At 46.0% G+C, this 21,448-nt stretch overlaps 1 protein-coding gene across 2 annotated transcripts in view; it reads left to right on the forward strand.

Annotated features, from left to right (window-relative positions):
- Window positions 1-21,448, forward strand: part of LOC144720944 (cyclin-dependent kinase 14-like) — a 122,356-nt gene that overhangs the window by 96,624 nt on the left and 4,284 nt on the right. The window lies entirely within an intron of this gene.

Below are 21,448 nucleotides of genomic sequence, written 5' to 3' on the forward strand. Positions count from 1 at the left end.
GAGCAAGAAGCACCTGCACAGCATGACCTGTCATTTCTGATGTTGAAATCGAATGGTTTGAAACAGAGTTGACTGAATTATTAATCATACCATCAGTAACTTCAATAACCCTCTCAAGGAGTTTCACTTCGTAGTAATGAGCACATAGAATTGTTAATTCCTTCTCTGCTTCTTCCAGCATATTTCATATGTACATATACATGCGGGGCTAATTTTAAGTGAAGAGATGAATTAAGGTGATGACACTGCAAAAGTAAAACATTCGTAAAACTTGGACTGCAGAAAAAATTTGCAAGAAAAGTACGTAGAATCATACAATATAAACCTATGACTAAATCACCTGGAGCTCGCCCAATATCATCAAATCTCAGAAGCTAAGTAGAGGCTGAGTCTGGATAGTGCTTGCACGGGTGGGTAGTTATTACAATGACTGTCATCAGAAAATCAGAGGTGGTTAATATTTTCTCCATTTCTGGTTTTGACGTTATTTCTCCAATCCAATTTTTTTCGGAAGACATTTTAGAATGTGGCTTTGAATAGAGTGCATAACCATGAACATGCTCATTTCATAAAACACGTATGAGTAATATCAACAGAGCTAAATGGAAGGCCATGATTGCCAATGTCTTTGAGTAAAGATGCACGACACATAGACCAAGAGACGTTTCAAATACATATGTAGTAATAGTAAAGTATAGCCTTATGTTTTAAACATAAAATTAGCAAAACATTCAGCACTGATATATATTTGTAACTACACGGCTGAAAATGTTTAGTATTCACGCATACTGTTTAGGTGCAATGATTTGATACGTTTTCATATTCACAATAAAAAAGATCACAGCTACAAAAGATGTTTAAAAGAATAATAAATATGCTTTTTTTGTTGTGCATATTTCAAGTAACAACATTTATAAATATTTACACACTAAATATTACACTTCATTTCTTGCCTTATATATACATGTTTTGTAAAAGCAACGTCCAACATGGCTCTTGATGTTAAAACAGCACGGCGAGCAAACAATCACTTTACAGATGTTTCTCTAGGGCAGACCAGGCAAGCCCACAGGAAATGTTGTCCGACTAATGCATTACCTTGTTTTTACACGAGCGATAATTAAAAGGGAATGTCTCCAAGGCACTCACGAAACCAGCAAAGAGGAGAGGAAGAGGAGGCACAAAACCCCCATCCCAGCTCCCCCCATGAGCCACTCAACATCACTCCCCTCCCTCCCCTCTAGCCCCCCCACCATTCAGCCATTTTACCATCACAAGCTCATTCAGGATGGGAATTAATATGTATATATGCCTTCATTCATTTGCTGTGTCCTACCGATTGCATAATGGAATTAATTAACGCGTGTGTCCATTTGTGAATAGGGCATCAGCGAGACCACAGGGCAGTGTGGTCTCAAGCTCTGAATCAATCCACCCACAAACGCAGATGGTGGAACATGAGCCTTGACCGTGGAATCCATAGGCAGTGACTGTGGCATGAATGCTATTTTGTAATCACAGACCCCAGACCAGCAGCGGCCTGCTGTGCGTTTGTTTATCGCATTAGCCAAACGTTTGGACGGTTATTTAGCAGATCCCCTGTGGGACTTTGAGGCATCCCCGCAGAGCATCCTCCACTTCCTCCAGTCTCTTCCCATCCTTGCTGCTGCCGCTGCTACATTCCTTGTATTACTCAAAGCACAAGCTTGGCTGAAGTTGTAACACTATTGCGATGCTGCGTTCCATTTCAACTACATGTCAACCCTTTGACATATTCCATAAATTAGAAATGTTTTCTAAAACTGTAGAACATTACTTGGAAAATGACACCCCTTACGTATTTAAGATTATGGCAAATCGCCTGATGAAGCTGGTTGTAATCACCAGCAAAACGTCGGACTCGAATTGTAAATGGTGTGGGTTTACTCTCCAATACACCGTTGTGCTGAAGTAGTAACTAATTGGCACTTTTTGTTTACGTGGCAAACCTTACGAAACGGTTCTGTCGGGTTTAACGACACATTTATATTTACCCGATCGACCCAAAAATACATTTATTGCTTAGGATGATTTCGAAATTCTATTGAGGCTGCCTAATTTGTAGAACGACCCATGTGTAAACTATAGCCATAATAATCCACATTTAGCATGAGCCTACTTGGTTATTTAAACATTTGCAGCAGGTCACAGCCCCGCAATTCAGATTGGAGGAGATCATGTGAGAGGCAGCGAGCCAAACAGACGCGCGATACGGACAGCCTGGGCTCGCGGCTCTCGCACGACCCGGGCGACCGCCGTGTTTGCGTGTGCAGCTGTGCCCCAGGCAGGTGCATCCTCTAAAGTCGTGTGCTGGGTTCCTTTCCTTTAAATAGATCCACTGCTGCTGCTGCTGCTACATTGTTGTTGTTGTTGTCAGCCTGTAACTTCCCACCAGTGGGCAAAAGCCTCACTCCACCCCTCACCCATCCCATTTTATTTCATTTCCTTCGTTGTTCTTGTCCAGCAGTGGCGTCCAAATAATTGTATTCATCTCGCTGCTGCCGTCTCTTCCGCTGTCTTCCTCTTCTTCTATCTTGCATTCTTTCGGTATCCGTTTCGCAGTTTAATTTGTCCATCCAACGTCAGTTGTTCTCGTGACATTGGTGACCTCCATTGTTTCTTCATTCCTTAACCAATCTTTGAATTACTCTTAAATAATTATTTCTAAATATTTGTAAACTACTGTATTCAATGTTTTCCTTTATAACAAATCTCCTTTGAGCAGTATTCATACTACAAACGATCATGCTTATTCTATAATCATAACATTTTAACAACAATGTTCTTACTAATACTTCCACTACACCTAAAATGCTATTAAGGTGACTAGAATGTTAATTCCTACAAATTAAAACATAACACTTGTTGCCTAAACTTTAGTGTCGTCTAAAAACAAGATGCATATAAAAATGCATCAGGCATTGCCATTCATGTTTATTTAAATTTCAAAGCCTTTGATGATTTTTTTCTATAAAAAAAATCAATGGTTACTCAAAAGATGTATCATCATCATGGAACAAGGTTTGTGCAAGACATGGCTTGGCTCTACTGTGTTTGGCAGCATGATGCGTGGAAATACTCGCTTTAAATTAAACCGCAATTTCAGCGCACACTCTCTCTAACACTGTGTATTGACCCAAAATAACAAGGGTATAGAAATGTGAGATAGCTTGCAGCAGGCGAGACGTTTCGCAAAAGGAAGGCGCCCCATTCACGATCGGCCCCCTGCTCCACTCTGGCCTCGACGAGCTCTCTTGGCAATCTGTTTTCAATGATCCCCGCAGTTTGTTTGCACGGAGATTTGGCAGAAAGTTCTTCCTTTACTCTCCACACATTCCAAGGGCTCTAGCCAAAGGGGCCTATGGCATGGTGTTCGGGCCGTTTGAGCCGCGCAACCCGATGTGTACACGCGTTACACTGATGGGTATGTGTGTCAACACACGCGCGCACGTGCGCACGTGTGCACGTGCGCACGTGTGCGTTCGCACACTGTGCTGGTCTTAATAGGTGCTTGCTGCTGAACTAGCATCGCTTGCGCCAACAGTCTTTGACTTCATTGGGAACCTTTGTATTTTGGTTTTTATTTCGAGTGTGCATACACTTGTTTGTGTGTGCGAGTGCATGTGTGTGCCTCACACACAAACACTTGCAACAACACATGTGTCTGCACACATTCATACAAACTCGCACATGAATGCACTCACGCACACACATATACAGGTTGTGGGTTCGATCCCTGCCCTTATGCCTGTATATTTGGAGCTTGCATGTTTTCCCTGTGGTCGTGTAGATTTTTCTCCGAGTCCTCCGGATTTTCCCTTCACATTCAGAAACACGCAATGAGAGTATTTGGCCGCTATAAATTTCCACGTGATGAAAACATCTTCGCTGAGCTATCATTTGTGGTCAGGTCACTTCTGAATAAGAGTTAAATAGCTCAATGGGCCTTACATGGTAAAAAAAATATAGTTTAGTAGTTTTGACATGCATGTACGTGTCTTTGCATGTGTTTGTGTCTGAGTGTGTGCATGCATGTGACACATGCAGGTACTCACAAGCATGGCTGTGTGTTACTGAGTGCATGCATGTGTGTGAGAACGTGCGTGTTGTGTCAGGGGAGCAGTAGTGTAGCGGTTAGCGCACTGCGTTACGAACCCGGCGCCCCCCCGTGTTTGATCCCTGCTCACGGCCAACACCAGTGACGAATATCTGAACTGGTCCTGGGCCTCCCTTAGGTCGACTCAGCCTCAAATGAGTACCTGGTGAAGTGTGTAAAAACATCGCTACTGGGGAGACAAAGGCGGTTGGGCGTAGTGCTGGCCGCCCACCCCTTGGTGTACCGTTCCGGCCTTTATAGGTTTGCGCTAACAGCACTTGCCCCAACAGTCTGGTAAGGATATACAGGGGATCTTTGTCTTTTTGTCAGGTATATGTATTAGTGCGCGCGTGTGTGATTGCATGCATGGGGAGTGATGGCGAAGTGGTTAGTACACAAGTTCAGATTCGCACTCACGACCAATAACAGTGGCGAATATTTGAACTGGTCCTGGGCGTCGTCCCGGCTTTCATAGGTACTCGCTAACAGCATTTGCCCCAACAGGGGTGGAGGTAGGGATCTTTGTCTTTGTGTGTGCCAGTCTTTGTGTGTGTGACTGCGTGTGTCTGTGTGAGAAGCGGTAGTACAGCGGTTAGTGCGCTGCGCTACGAACCCGGCAACCCGGTTTCGATTCCCACTCACGGCCAACACCAGTGACGATTACCTGAACCAGTCCTGGGCTTCCCCTAGGTCGACTCTGCCTCAAATGAGTACCTCGTGCGATGTGTAAATATCGCCTCTAGAAAGACAAAAGCGGTCGGGCGTGGTGCTGGCCACCCACCCACTCTTGCCCCAACAGTATGTTAAGTCTATACTGGGGATCTTTGCTTTTGTATGCGTCTCTGTGGAGGCAATTCCGGTTAAACTCAGGTTTTGATCCCAGTGTACCGACTTTGTGCAACCTACTTTTCAACATTTAATGCAACCTTTCTAGTTTCTGTGAAAAATGTTTTACTTTTTTTTTTACAATTTTGCATGTTTTGAGAGTTTCCTAGAAAATAAAACCTGCCTATAATTGCAATAAGTCGAGAGGCTTACGTTTCAAAAGTGACCTTCTATTTGCAAATGTTAGACTTGTTGAGGCATATTAGTGGCTCATGTTGAAAATAATTACAAAATAATAATACAGCTCTAGGTGAATCCATTGTTGGGCGAAGGCCTCATCACACCAAGTCAGCCATGTGGGTTGTTTGACCATGCTGGTTCGTGTGGGTTGGTGAAGGTGGGGAAGGGTTAGGGGGTTCAGACATCACTCGTCACTGATGTTAGCTGTGGTCGGGAGTTGAATTCAGGTCGCCAGGTTCGCAGCGCAATGTACTAACCACTGCGCCAACGCTTCACCCGCTTGAAAATCCTTGCAATCATGTGAAGCGACATACATTTACAATTCATCTTGCATTGCGTCCCTCCTGAAAGTATCACATGCCGATCTTTAGCTAACCACGTGTTCGACTCGGTATTGATATGAAAGAATTTACGTCTTTTAGCAAAGTATGCATACCATACTCACGGAGGCATTTTTCCAAGTAAAAATATTTTCTCGTGCAAATTTGCTTATCTTTTCATTTCAGATAGACTTACTTGCTGTCAGGACCTGCTTACAAATGTTTGTTGACAATTACGTCGCCCATGCAACACTGGAGTTGGGTGGAGTGTGGGCTCTTGCTTGTTTGCATCCCCCGTTACTCCGCTGTAAAGCTTAAGCGGTACTGCCACATGGAACGTTATATGGCTCGCAGGAAATACTGCCAGTGTGCAGCTGCAGCGTGAGCATTACGCTTTGATCTGTCTGTGGTATGGACATTTTTTTTCGCATCGTACGTAGCCAACCGTTCTAATCTCTTCTGTTTACGCATTGTTATCCCGAGTTATTTTCCATGTTATCGCTGGCAATATGAACACATTCTTTTTTTACATTGTGGTAAATGTAGCGGCCACTAGTGGCTGCAAGGATTATGTGAATCCATAGCATACGTGTAGAATTATATCTGCATTGCCTTTTTGTCTATTAAATGCTTGACTTGAAGCTTTCGTGACTGCAGGATTTCATATTCTTTGGGTCTTTCGGTAAAGCCACGTAGATAGAAAAATAATCAAATATCATTTGTATCAATTTTATAACAAAAAATTATCTACGTAGCTTTACCGAAAGACCCAAATAATATTGAATGCTGTTTGAGGGTCTCCCCAGCCCACGGGTCGTGGGGTTTGTTGGCCATACCTCACGATGCTGATCAGTGCTGGTTCGACGTTGAGCACGTGTAAACATTGACAGTGTAGCATATAATACAGTACAACAATTGATTGTTCTGCAGTGCCTTCTGCTGACAATTTTGGTCTCACAAGAGCCTTCACCAACTGCTTGCTATATGTATGGTGGTTGCCCATCTAAGCAGGCTATCCAGGCTCAACCTGCTTAGCTTCCTTGATCTGCCAGGATCGGGTGCATTCTCTGTGAATTGTTCACAGGTGTACAACATGTACATAGTTTAAAACATTGATTCTTAACACACCAATGCAATGCACGTATGGTGATATGGAAGAATCGACCTTGTACACTCCTAATACCACGATCGCTAACATCCCCCAGCTCCCCTGATGCCTTTGCATCAATCAATCAATCTTTATTTTACGTGCCAACATCGCCCCCAATAAAGTAGGCATCAGTGCGCATTACAACGTAACAGAAACAGTGCAGGAGGCGTGGAGCAACAGGAATGACAAAGGAAACCCGTCACGAACCTCAGCGGCTAACACCGACTGAACAAAGTAGTATTGCAACCGCGCGCAAATTAAACTGCAACCGTGCGCGACGAATAGCATGAGAAAAGTAAGTAGTAAATTTAATAATGAGTAAATACATTTTTCACCCCCCCCCCCCTTCTTAATTTTTGCCTGTTGCCAAGCACTTTGCCTATCTCATTACAAAAGCGTATACTCCACTACCAGCACGGTTCCTTTTCCTCCAGGTAGCGCGTGCTCCCTTGTCTGCACCCGACGCAAGCTGCCGTGCCCTCGCCCAAGTGTGTTATCTCCACCGCCCGTGTGCCTTTTACTTGGAGCCGTTAGCTCGCGCGAGAGAGAAAAAAGAATCGTAATTGCAAGCGTACTCGAGCGCTTGCTGTGGCACCACAAAGACAATTCTGCACCTCCTGGGCAGAATGGAGGAGGAAGCAACGCTGACAGCTATGCAGGCCGTGCCGTGACGGGTACCGCAAGTATCGACCGTGTCCGTCCAGTGCTCGCTGAGCTGCGTTGGATTCCAGTTGCCGAACGAATTCATTATAAGGTAGCCCTCATTGCACACAAATTGCATGCTACAAATTAACCACAATACCTTGTTGATCTCGTCAAGAAGCTTAAACCATCATGCAAACTCCGCTCATCCTCGCAGCAGCGGATTTTGGATAACCATCAAACAAAGACGGTCACTGCAATGTGCGCTTTCAGATGCGCTTCTGCGGCTGTCGGGAACTCGACCTTCCGATATTAGAAAGCCACTGGAGCTATGCACTTTTAAATGTAGATTCAAAACTCATTTCTTTAGGGCTGCTTTTTGTGTTTGGGTTATTTTCCTTCCCCTCCACCTCCAATTAGCATGGTTGGCTACGTACAATGCGAAAAAAAGTTCAACATACATGTGTCCCATGGAAGACTCCAAGTTTTACATGAAAGAGAAGGAGGCATGGGGGTGGTGGCAGGGAGAGAGCAGAGACTGGGCCATTCATTCTCTGGGGCTGTCGTGTGATTTGCAGCACTTGGTCTGTGTGTGTGGGGGGGGGTTACATCGCCCCTTGGGGCTCCGCAAGGCTCTTGGAATCCAACAGAAGGCAGCGTACAGTAATTCCTGGGCAGAACCTGACACTTTGCAGTTTGAGGGCATGCGTTTGTCTAAGGGTCACGCCCTTTGCCCCCCCCCCCCACTCTTCTCCCAAGTCATCCCCCTCTGCAAGGATAAACGAGCAATGAGGTGATGCGGAAAATGCTTGGACTTATCCGCCTCTTGGTCTTCCCAGAGTTTGCACTCTGCAAGAGCAGTGATTGATCGATGCCCCCTTTATTTATCACTTACCATGTCTCCCTATGTGTCCCAATCCTGCTCAATCACGTTCATGTCTCCGGCGAGTCAATCACACCTGCATCTGTACAACGTCGTTTACTGCATGTGCGTTATTGGCATGTGTGTGCATCACGACATGTGATTTTGACATTGATACTGGTGATATATTTAGCGAAAGAGCTGTCTTGCATTGTGTTTCAGCCAGTGTTACATTTTATGCACATTTCATGCCTTTTTCTTAAATGTTTTTTTTATTGAAATGCTATCCTCTAAGAAAACAAAAATATATATTTAGTGCAATCGGAATTGTGTAATATAATTACATGGGCTAGAACCTAACTTATATTGTCCTTACTCTTTCCCTAATCCACGATTCAGCAGCGAAACGGCTCGTTTAAAATAAAAAACGAACTTTCAAAGTCAGAATCAGAAACTTTATTTTATATACTGGAGGAATCCAATGAGCTCTAAAGGTCGTTTTCACAGATGTCCAGGAAAGTGGTCTACACCTCAATAATAATCCAGACTAGTAAGAACATGACACAATACAGTTCTGTAACAGAACGCTGTCGAATATTCCGCTAGTATATAGTACTATACATGTAAAGCAGAACTGCAACTCAAATATGCGCGATTATTCTCGCATGGACATTGGTTGCGGGCATTGCTTTTCATGTGAGCTGCCCTATGAGAAGGGTAACCTCCATGCTCCGTGTTGTCTCGCTAGGCGCCTCTGCCGGGCTACCGTTTGGTATTAATAATAATCCTCGAGTGGAACTAATCCTCCCATAATTGTGTGTCGGGGGACGCCGGCAAGAAACAGGCAAGTCATCTGTTAGCCTCCTGTGGAGAGAGACGCTATTGAGAGTGTGACTTGCACGCAAGCGAGTGCCTGTGTGCGTGCGTAAGTAGGGAGCGGTGGTGCAGTGGTTAGCACGCTGCGCTACAAATACGGCGACCCGAGTTCGATTTCCGCTCACGGGTAACACCAGTGACGATTATCTGAATCGGTCCTGGGCCTCCCCTAGGTTGACTCAGCCTCAAATGAGTACCTGGTGCGATGTGTAAACATCGCCACTCTGGGGAGACAAAGGTGGCGTGGTGCTCGCCACCCACCCCTTCGTGTGCCTTGCTGGCCTTCATAGGTGCTCGCTAACAGCACTTGCCCTAAAATTATGTTAAAGGCTATACAGGGGATCTTTGTCTTTGATATTTGCACATGCATGTTCCCACGTGGAGCACACCTCTGTGAATATGTGTGCACGTGCATGCATGTGTGACTATATGCAAATTAGTGTGTGTCTATATGCGCATAGCTTAAGAGTGGTGGCGTAGCTGTTGGCACACTGCCACTATGAACCTGCCCACCTGTGTTCGATTCCCAGCCACAACTAACATCATTGGTGAGTGCTATCTGCACTAATCCTGGCCCTCCCCCTAGGTCCATTCAGCCTGAAATGAGCATCTTGTGCAGTGTGTAAACATCAACTGTGGGGTGAGACGAAGGAGGGTCAGCGGGTATCCATCCTGGCAACACCACCCCCCTCTTGTGCAGTGTCCGCGTAAATAAGCACTCGCAAACGGCAGAACTCACTCCAACAGTCTGTTAAAGGCTACGCGTTCTTTTTTTTTCTCTCCAAATGTGTGTTTTCATGTGCGTACACACAGCTGTGAGCACACGCGTACACGTGTGCGTGCGTGCGTGTATTCGTGCGTACACGTGCGAGGGAGGGTATGTTCGCAAATGTGCGTGTCGATCGTTGTGCGCAACAAGAGCACGCACATGTGCGCGCTCACGATTATACTGCCCGACAGAACATATTTCATCCGCGGCTCGTGGTGTCAGTCTGCAGTGTGTCTGGGCACTTGTAGTTACCGGCGCGATGTGCCGCAAGAGGCAACGCGGCTTGCGCACATGTTGTGACTGTACACGTGTCTTTGTGCTTGCACATGTCTGCCTATTATGTGCGCAACTCTGTGCCTAGTACATACACACACACGTGTGTGTGTGTGTTTGTGCACACGTGTGTGTGTGTAGTTGCATTCGAGAACGCGGTAGTGCAGCGGTTAGCGCGCTGTGCTTGTAAACCCGGCGACCCGGGTACGATTCCCACTCACGGCCAACACCAGTGACGATTAGCTGAACCGGTCCTGGGCCTTCCCTAGGTCGACTCAGCCTAAAATGAGTACCTGGTGCGGTGTGTAAACATCGCTAGTAGGGAGACAAACGCGGCCGGGCAGTGATGCTGGCCACCAACCCACTTGTGTGCCGTGCCTGCCTTCATAGGTGCTCGCTAACAACACATGCCGTCAAGGTATGTTCAGGCAAAATGAGGAAATCTTTGTCCTTTCGTGGTTACGAGCGGTAGTCCAGTTGAGTTGACATACTGCATCACGAGTTTGATTTCTGGCCACAGTCAACATCAGTTGTGGTTATGTAAACTTTTTTTTTAAATCGTGCTGGGCATCCCTACGGCCAACTTGTCCTTAAACGAGTACCTGGTGCCATGTGTAAATAAAACCAGTACTGGGGAGACAAAGGCGGCCAGGTGTTGTGTTGGCGACCTTCTTGCGTGCCGTGCCAGCCCTGATAGGCGTTCGCTTACAGCTCTTGCCCCAAAAACAGTCTGGTAAAGGTTGGAGCGTGGGGGATGGAGGATCTTGACTTTGTTGTTGTTACATGAACTATGGTTATCTCTAAAGATAAGAGATTAACTCATGGTGATAAAGCACAGTTTCCCAATGAAAGTGGAAACCTAACCAGCCTTCTGTAGGGGATGGTGGTTGTTGTTATAGCGTGTGTGTATGCGGATGTGTGTGTGTGGAGATGCAGGCAGTGTACAACAGAAAATTCCAAAACCGTGAGCTAGGTTTGGTTTAGGTCATCTGATAACACTGACCTTCAGTGGATTACCATTTAGGGCAGATCTTTCCGCACAATCACCGTAAAAAAAAAGCCGTCATCCCTTGCATTTGTATGTGGCGCTTGTCCTACCTTTCACCACGGAGAAAAAAAAGTCGTTCGTGGTTTCTAAAAGAGGAAAACAACTCCGCACGGCTTTGTAAGTTTTCTCCGCGCTTTCCATACACTCAGGATCCTGCCTCGGTGTGATGTGGACTTTTGTAGGTTGCCGATTCGATGTCCTGGCATGGAAGTTGAAACAATGTGCTCTTTGTCCCTCCAACAGCACAAATGGATACAGCCACAGTTAGTTGATCAACCGGTTGCCTGTAGTGGGGTAATGTGTGGGTACTTCATCCTCTACCAAGACATTATGGACAGCATGCAAGAGGAGGCCACAATTACCCTCTGGAGGGGTCTCTGCAGAGCTCACTTGAAGCAGTGGCTTGAGCAAGAAACAACTATCCGGACTGCTCGTTTACATTTACAAGCGCAGTTCATTGGTATTCAGTAAAAGTAGTAAGATCTTTTTTGTTTTCTTTCATTGGGTAGTATTAAATAAATAAACATGTGACCTCTCATCCAGCTGGCCTGCTTCAGAAAAATAACATACCGACGATGCTCCTGAAGAATTCCAGCTGGCCAGATCGTTTTATGTCGTCAAGATGTAAAACAAAAAAATCCCATAATATTGTTTTAAGACAACAATACAATATTTGGAGCAGCAGCACAATCACGTTAGATTTGTGTAACTTGTTCAGCTACACATCATATGGTGCTCGGCACTTGCTTCATATCCATCATGCAGAAATACATGTGCATGTACGATCGATCCACTGCTGAATGAGGGCCTCCTGACGATATGCGGGTCGTACAAGTTGGTGAATGCAGAGAACCAAAGATGTGCGAGCGTAGAAGTACTGCACAAACATTACTCTTTTTTACTGCGCTGTCCTCCGCTTCCCACCACGTTAGCTGTTGCCTCCTGCAGCAGCCTGCTGTACAAGGTAGTCGTCACCCCATTATTCCTGGACATCTGTGAAAAGGAGCTTTATAGCTTATTGTATTCCTCCAATTTAGATCAATATTCCCATTATGATCTGAAAGCACGAATCCAGACTCAACCCCGCTTATATTTTTTGAGATCCGACGAGGACGGGTGCATGCCGGGCGATATTGTGTGCTGTAATGCGGTATAATTACTTGAAATGAATAACGAATGTCACGCTTCTTTTGTCGGCAAGCAATCTGCGGTCCCTCTGCTCCGCCGCCACGAATGTGTTTGTTGTCCTGTCAAAGGTTGCGCGACTGACGCGTCTTGCGCTTCGCAGAATCCCATTGCAATTACGCTCGTGTCACTTCACGTCTGGCGCATCCCGTGAGGTCATCTTGGGTTCAGGGGGGCCAACGGTGACAGAGTTACAGATAACGTGGACGTGTGCCCTCCCCCGCACGGAGCGCTCACGCCTGCCCCCCCCCCATCATCCCCATTCGGCAGATTAAATGTCAATTCTCAAGGTATAACCTTGCCGCTTCGGTGAATTCATACAAAGAATGTACCTGCACATGTAGAGGCCCTTTTGTTAGGCCACTGCTGGATCAGGGTCTGCGCAAGCCGTTTTGCGTTGTGCGGGGATAGTTGGCCGTATGTCCGCCATGCTGAACAGTGTGCAGGTTGGTGAAGGCGGGGTGTATAGATGTGGGAGCATAGAATTACAGTGCAATAATTGGATTTGCTGTGATGCCCTATGTTCTTTTCAGCTTGTTCATTAAGTGTTTGAGCCTGCTGGTCAGGATTGGGCAAAACTTAGTCCACTGACTACCAAGGAGCCCCACAGCCTATAATACCTATTATTCATGATGGCCATCCATTCGAGAAACTATCCAGGCACACACCTGCTTAGCTTTCAGGATCTGATAATATCGGATGCATTTGGTCACAGGCACATACAGGGAATGCAATGAATAACATTGAATATAATAACGGGTTTATTTGTTTTACTGTCATCGTTATCACCAGTTGTGATCTATTGACAATGCTTGGATGGAAGCTGTCACCATCTCTCGCTGGTTCTGATATGCAACAAACAATTCCCATCTACGTCCTGCACACAAGCTTACAATTGTATTTAGCAGGGAGTAAATACCTCCTGTGTGCATTTTCTGCAATTGGATTTTTTCAGGAAGGTCTTTGTTTTCCTGATGATCATCCAATCAAGAACACATTTGTATGTGACTGCTATATATCTGTCATGCTTGTTGTCGTTGTTGTAATATCTTGAAACTGAACCAGTTTTAATTATGACTTCCTTCATTATGTATTACTGCAAAAAGCACAAGCGATGGAGATTACAAACTTTGTCAGGTGCTCGAGTCGTGTGGTGAAGGCATATAGGGAGAGGCAGCCTCCAGATGTTTAGTCTCATTAACACCGATCTGATCACATGCGTAGAGTGAGCTGTTAATTTCGTCATTGACATGGTTGCATCTTGAACTGTGTGTCTGTGTCCAGGCCAATTACTGCTGCAATTTCCCTCTGCGTGCTTATCCAGCCTAATGGAACGTCCACACCTCCGATTAGCAACACACGTACATGATGTGACTGATGCGGTCACACAGAAGAGCCATGGGTGCAAGCCAAAAACTGATAGCATATTTGATTAATAATGACCTGATAATTGTTTTTTTACCCTTCTATCTGGCAACAAAACTGACACCTTTTGGCGTCATCTGGTCCAACCCATGTGAGACTAGGCTCTAAGGAAAGCTGTCTCGGGTGTGGACCAATCAACTTCAAGGACAGTGCATTCATTATCAGAGTTATGTTTTTTTTTTCATTATGACTGCAGGTATTGTGGTCTATGCAAACATGACTCCTTGTAAAAAAGGTGTCAGTTTTGTTGCCAGATAGAAGGGTAAAAAACCAATTATCATATTTTTTACTGGCAAATGAGGTTCCATTGGTAATAATGACCTATTTACCGTATTGTTCGTGACCAATGCTCTCTGAACCTTTAAAAGGGAATTACAAATCACACTGAAAACCCATTAATTCTCTTGCATGAACTTTTTCAAGGTGCAACAATTAATTTCATGGCAATTACTTACTGAGCCTAAAGACTCTTTTTTTCAGGAGGCTCCTGCTAAATTGGGACTTTTGGCCAATTATGTTTAGGAGTTTTTGGCTTCACATGGAAGGATACTGAAGTACACAGAGAACATGTACTCCACGTACGGCACTCAAACCTGCCATCTCCTGGCCATCTCGCAAACCCCATGCCTATAACAACTGGCAGCCTTATTGGTCACCCATCCAACTCTAATCAGGCTCATCATGATTTGGTTGAAGAAAAAATGAATAAATGTCTTGCAATCGGCGTTAAATTCAAGCAACCAGCCAAAACCATATTTGTGCTTTGATTATATTTTTGTAAGGCAAGCACAAACATTGTTAACAACAAAAAAACATACACTTCTGCGGGTTTCTGTTTGAATCCCTCGTAATGTATGAAGTACATGTTGCATCTGTTACGAGTGCAAATTCGGAGACGTAAGGATGGCCTTTTTTATTGTGGTATTTCTAATACCCATGGGATCTGAGTACATAGAACTGTGACTAAAAGAAACCAGGCAGAGAGGGGAATGCATTAGATGTTCAACATCTGGGCCGACGCCTGCCAACAAATGACAAAACACGGTCATGTAGGAACACGCCTCAGATTCTATCTTGTTCCTATAGTGACTGCTGGGCTGTTTGCCAGACTTTATCCTCTGCTTTGTGATGCTTGACATGTCAATACATAGGCCCGTTTTGGGCATATTTTATTTTCTGCTATAGCTTGTTCAATGATAAACCGCCTCACAAAGTGTCCGTTTCGGGACGACCGTCATCTCTTTCCCGAGTGAACTGTTCAGTACGAGCGTTATTCTGGCACTCGACGCGCACGTGCTATTTTAAGGCACGGGCGACAACCTCGATCGGTGGCAGCAACTGCTTTTCCTCTCTCCTTATCCGGGCCAGCTAGCGTGTGTGTTTTCTTGCAGCCGGCACACGATCAAGAGCCAATGTGGCCGGCGAGCGTTTGTTTGATGTAACCAACACATGGTTCGAGGATGAGTTTGTCGAAAAGGCTCGCGCGTGCATGCGTGTACGTGCGCGTGTGTGTTTGCGTGCGTTAGTGTGTGTGTGCGCGAATTGCACGTGAATGTGTCCGTGCGTGATGTATAAATCAGAGGGATTTATGCCTGCTGGGATCGGCCGTGCTCCACAGTCTTGCTGGCCAATTGTCCCTGGCTGGAGGGGGCCTCTTTATGGCCAACGAGTCCAGCTTTGATGATGAATAATTTGGCAAAACTAAGCCTTTGGTGGCATCAGCTGTGTCGATACCATGACAGCGGTGTCTGTTTAAGAAAGGAATTTTTATTGTGTGGAAATGACCTTGTAGTAACAATGCGAGCCTTAAAAGTCACGAGATCATTTCAGGTTATGCCACATTCTCGAAAAATGTTTCCGTGACTCTTGCATGTCTCAAAATAATTGTACAACGTTTGGGCAGTGGCTCTAATTCACATGCAAGTAATAGAGGATTGTGTGTATTCAGAGCCACCATTTGAACATTGTCATTGGATGACTACAACTGTCCAGTTTTATATACAATTATACTCCACGTGGAGAAGCAGTGGCACAGTGGTTAAGAGCACTTTGCTGTGGACTCAGTTGATTTAAGTACGTGACTAACATCAGTGGCGAGTGATATCTGAGCCGGTCCTGGCCACCCCCTTCACCAGCCCACACTGACCTGCATGGCGAACTACGGTCAAACAACACCCTTCGTTCAGCAGTGTATTGGCAAAGGGCTGAAAAATACTTAGCGTGTGTTGTAGAGACATTGAGCAGGTTGTGAGTTAAGGTGATGTAAGCATCAGTCTGTTGTTCATTTCTCGGGAGATCTCTCGATGCCACATTTAGAGAGAGCACCGCTACATAATGAGCTGAATGCGACGCATAACCATCAGTGTCCAATCATCCCGCCTGTGTCCTTGCCCCCTATGAAGTCAGTGTGCATCACGTTAATTAAATAGTTGGATTTACTGAACCATAAATATTATGGTGCAGTACTGTTGCCTAAGCGCTCACTTCTTCTTAAACCACGTCTTTTGTGGGTAGTTTCTCCCTATTCTCAGTTTTCATTCCTTCTCTGTTATCCTTTGCTTTATTTTGTCCCGGCATTCCATCTTCCATAGCTCCTCCCTACTCTCTTGATCTGACATCGCATTCTCTGTCTTTTTTCAATTTTTTTTTGCACCGCAACCACAAACGTCAATCTACCCTCCTCCTCCTGCTCAGCCGTCTCTGCTCCCTGCCCCCCCCGCGCATGTCCAGGTCCCGCTGCCTTCCATACCCTGCCTTGGCGTGAGGCACCCCACATCCTTGCGTGCCCATATGGTTTTGCGTTCGAGACCCCGCAGAGCTTCTGATCTGGTCCCTGCATGAACATGGCCCTCATTCTTCAGCATTTGCCACGGCCGCCTTTTGTCTCTCACCCGGCTCGCTATGGGCTCCCGTGTCGCTGAATATGCATGCGCCACCCCCCTCCCGCCTCCCACCATTGTGCCTGTGTTCCCCCAGACCGAGGCTCCCGCTTTTCACTGTAGCGCACGGGGGCTAAAGAGTTCTGCCCTCCCCCCCCCCGCCGCTATTCATCATCTCAAACAGACTTCTTTTCTCCCTCTTTTTTTAGTTTTTTTGTCGAGTCGTCACTGGCTGCTTTCTTCCTCCCCCTTTTAGTGCCGGCAAATTTTCAGCAGCCGTATGCAAGTGCCTTCGGAGGGCCTCTCAAGGTCAATAGATGTGGCCGTCCTAACGCCGGTTAAGGGCGTTCTTCAAAATGAGCTTTTCATTTTTTATGCAAATTTGATGAGTTCATAAAAGTAAGAGTAGATGATGTTTATCCAAGCACTGGACAAAAGTAATACTTTCCACTGTTTTGTCCTGAATGTGCATGTTTAGGTAAATTACCGTGTTTCACTGTAGAGGCTAGGTTCCAGTTGGCGGAATTTTGTAGGCAGATTCTAATGGCACATGTTAACTTTTCTAGACGAATGTGAGGAGCAGGAAGGCCAGTGCTGTCCATAGGATTTACTTCTTGTTAATACGAGGATTGCTCACAATTATGTTGGGAAAGAAATATGAAAATGGAACACTCGCCGATCACTTTATGGACCACCACAAGTAACGGCCTCGACGCTTAGAATACTGACACAACGAATGGTTACAACAGTATTCCACACCTCATTTTACAAATGTTTTCCACGCGCATACTCCAATGTAAAGGGCCCCAAAAGGCTCTTCTGCTGCCCTATTATATGACTGCCTGGGACTGTGCATAGATTTACGACTGCGTCGCGCCTTGAGAAGAGGCTGGTGTATCCGCAGGCTGCCCGTTTCTCCACGGATCGCAGGACACTTGTCTCATGCCGACAGCTTGAGATGGCCCTTTGTCTGCGCCTTCCCGTGCCTCCTCAAGGCACTGTGGTTGATGTCGCCACCACCACCGCCACCGCCGCCACCGCGCTCGATTTCTCTTTGACTTGAGCATGTGTTACTGTGGATAAGACTGGAACTCACAGAGTCTCCTTGTTCATTTTGGGTGCCTTGGGAGATGATTGCTTGCATCCACGTGGTAGCTGGCAGTCACAATTTAATTATCATTATTGTTACCCACTTCTAACAGTAGCTTGGTATAAGGCTGGGGTGTTTGGCAGAACATCGTCAAGCTCAAATCCTGGCCAGAATCGGCTCAGCCCATCATTATTTCAAGGCTGGTAAAATTAGCACTTCTAAGTTAACTTTCTTTAGTAGGTAGCCAACGAGGGCTGTCTTACAGAAAGACTGGTCCTTACGGTATAAATGTGGATTTTTTACCATTGTCCATCAGAATAGGCATCTTCACTTCTGGATACAGATTTCCCCTTTTCCCCACTATTGCTCAAAGTCCCGTGATGCCACAATAATCTCCGTGAAAGTATTTCATTGCGGCGCGACTGCTGCGAGGTTTCGTAACCTCTCCTCCCCTTCATTCCATTGAAGTATTTTGCAACCCATGTTACATTGTCAGTGAGACCCCCTACTCGCCCATGCTGAGTATTTACACATTCCTGGAGGGAACCCACCACTGCCCTTTGCGGGCGGTGTGCTTTGGTTTTTCTCTGCACAGCCCTAACCCCCCCGCCCCGCCACCACCACCACCACCGTGTAGGACTCCGCGAAAGGACTCCAGGCCTGGGATTCCAAAAGCTCTTTTAAACAGTGGCGGGCTTGAGCTGTAAAAGCCATTGAGGCTTGAACTGTCCAGCATTAACGTATCGCAAGCTGCTTAGCAGCGGGGCGCACCCGAAGTATTTACCGCTGGTTGTCTCCGGGGTTTACTGTAAGGAAGCAGCTGTTTAAGCTTTGACTCTGCTCATGCAACAATTTCTGACAACTTAAAATTGCCCGTCTGCATCACACACACAATTCGCCCGCTTTAAGCCACGCATGCTCATTTACACACAATTATCGTGGCACCTTTGGAGAACCAGCGGCCTCGGCGCAAAGAAAGTGTTAAAATGCGTTACGATCTGTAATTACCTCTGATGGATAGACCTCTGATGGATAGGAGTTTACGCTGTTTGATGAGGTTATTTAAGGTGGGGGGAGGTGTGGGGGAGGGGAGCTGATTGACAGAAAAGGGGCACTGGGGCAAATATTTGCTGTTTACTTTTGGTTAGCACAACATTTTGGGAAATAACGGCTCCAGGGGTGACCCATTGGGTTCATTGTGTGTGTGTGGGGTGGGGGGAGTGCACACAGTTGCCCTGGGAGGGCCATTGGGAATCTGTGGTGAGATAACGGGGAGTGAAACGCAGTGCAGTAATGCATTATCTCTCGCCGCTCTTGTAGTTTGGCAAAAAAGGGAGGCAAAGGATGCAAACCAGAGCAATTGGTTCGTTTTGTTTTTGCATTTATCAGCAGATGCACAAGGGTGGGCTCTGCCATCACGTGAAGAAGGATTCTGGGGGTTACACAATGGATGGTTTGAAGGGAATGAAAGGAAAGCCTCAGCTGAGAAAACTGCTTGATGTCACATACAGAAAACTCACGCATACAAAGTATAATAATTAAAATATCTGTACGTGTAGGTCAGCAACCTGCCAGCCTTGTACAAGCCATCTGAAAGCCTAAAAAAAGCAATACAGTAATGAGAAAATCTAAATGTATTCCCAACAGTGGCCTAGCATTGTTGGCACGAGTCCTGGCGCATGTGAAAGGACTTCAGCAATTCGAGATCGTAGACTAATACGTTCTTTAATTCAACCACCATAATGTACAGCCACAGCAACCCCATCATCAGAAGACCCCCTTAGCGGCACCCTGCTCTGTCTTTATATAGTCCCAACCAGTTCCACCAGCCTTGCTTAATTGCCAATTATCCAATCCACCCATTAAGTACCTGTACACACGTTGCTTATTATGGATGTGAGTGCAGACTATCATCCCAGCAATATCATTACTCAGTTGTCTTTGACAGAAGAGTTCGACACAAGCGATGAAATAGGGCGGGAGGTGGGGGCCTGTCCATTTCCCCGTCTCTCTTACTTCGGCCCCCTCTGACGAGTTGGCCTCTCTGGCCCAGGAACTGCCGGTGCAGTTGCAGCACCGGCACGATAGATGCGTTTGTTAAAACAACATTGACAACAGCAACATGCGCTGTGACTGTGAAATATAACCTCAATTTCCCTGCGGTTTTTTTTTAAACCTTTATTTTTACATCGCAAACTCCGTGGCACTGTGCGCAGAGTGGCTTGCCGCGGTAATTTCATTCGCGGCGGCGTGCGAAGTGACGCCGTCGGTGGCCTCCAGAACAAACCAGAACAAATCATTGGTCCTCGACTGAGAAAGAAAACACACGCTAGGAGTTAACAGTTTCCAACTAAAGTAGAGCCCAAGTGCCTGCCGATTGTAAACACACTTCCGAAGCAAGGAAGTACACACGCTTGCATTAATGCTGTTTAGTGAATGAGTAAATATATGTTTTTCGTGGGGTTGTGAGGTGGAGCGGTTGGCGCAGTGGATAAGGCATTCGATTCCTGGCCATGGCCGACATCGGCTGCCAGTGATCTCTGAACCGAACGCGCACTGACCAATGTGGTGACGTATCGGTAAACAACCTACGCGACCAATGCCACGTGTGGAAGTTTGTGAGTATTTTATTGTTTTATTTTTATTATTTTATTATTTCCCTTCTACGTGACTTGACCGAAAGAACCAAGAAGATGAATGCCTGCAGTCACGAAAGCTTTAAATCGAAATTTGTGAGTTTGGTTTTGAGGGTTAATATCAAGTAACGGTGTCATGATTCATCGATTTATTGATAGATTTGCTCGTTATGAAGCAATTTCTAAGGTGATTACATACAGGCATAGAAGCATGCGTGCGAGAATCTATTTTTTTTATTCCAAAATGCAACCCTGAATCATGACATTTTCATTCATTGAGAGGAGGGCAAATAACCATTACAGGTCTCGTGTTTGTCATCAGAAACAACAGCAGAAACAACGGTAACGCTTTTCAAGCATCGCGATGAAAACAACGTCGGAAAGCAGACACGGGGTACACATCACTCGGTCAGCCACTTTTGCTGCAAATAGTTTGAGGCTTCGATTGAGACGAGGAAAGCCCGTGCAAATGAGAGAAACTTGTTACAGCGGCGCACGTAATCGGGTGCCGCAAAGTCTCGGTTCCATGCATGTTGCGAGCGTCTCGTAAGGTCGTGCACACGTTTGCGGGCGAACTTCGCCCCGCCCGGGTTAAACGCAGCCACGCCAAGCAATCGCAATATTCCTCTGTGGCGCCAGGAAGAGGAAACTTCAACTTCCACTGAATCTTCATCGTCCGTGTCAGGGGGTGGGGGGCGGGCGGGGGTGAAGGCGCACACTGTGGTGCCACTGTTGGCTGTCAGTTGGAGAGCTATGACAGGAATGTACAAGAAATGCCTCACTCTGGCTCGGCTACACCGGGGGAAGCAAACGCTTTGTTTGAGTGGAACGCTCGTGTTTCGCCCTGTGCTCATTTATATTGTCCTCCGCCCCCCACACACCCTCGATGTGATTTGTTTAAGAGATAACGTGTTGAGCAATTGTCCGGGCAAAATTGTATATTGGGTTTGTGTTTGAACAATATATTTAAACCCCTCCCCATAATAGGTTTTTGTGTGTGTATGAAAATAGTAAAATGCCAATGACCACATCACAATGAATCTTGTTAAATCTCAAGCTAAGCAGAGTTGAGCCGGGACATTGCTTGGATGGG

The sequence above is a fragment of the Lampetra planeri genome, chromosome 10, assembly GCF_965212315.1.
Source record: "Lampetra planeri chromosome 10, kcLamPlan1.2.h2, whole genome shotgun sequence".
Classification (NCBI taxonomy): domain Eukaryota; kingdom Metazoa; phylum Chordata; class Hyperoartia; order Petromyzontiformes; family Petromyzontidae; genus Lampetra; species Lampetra planeri.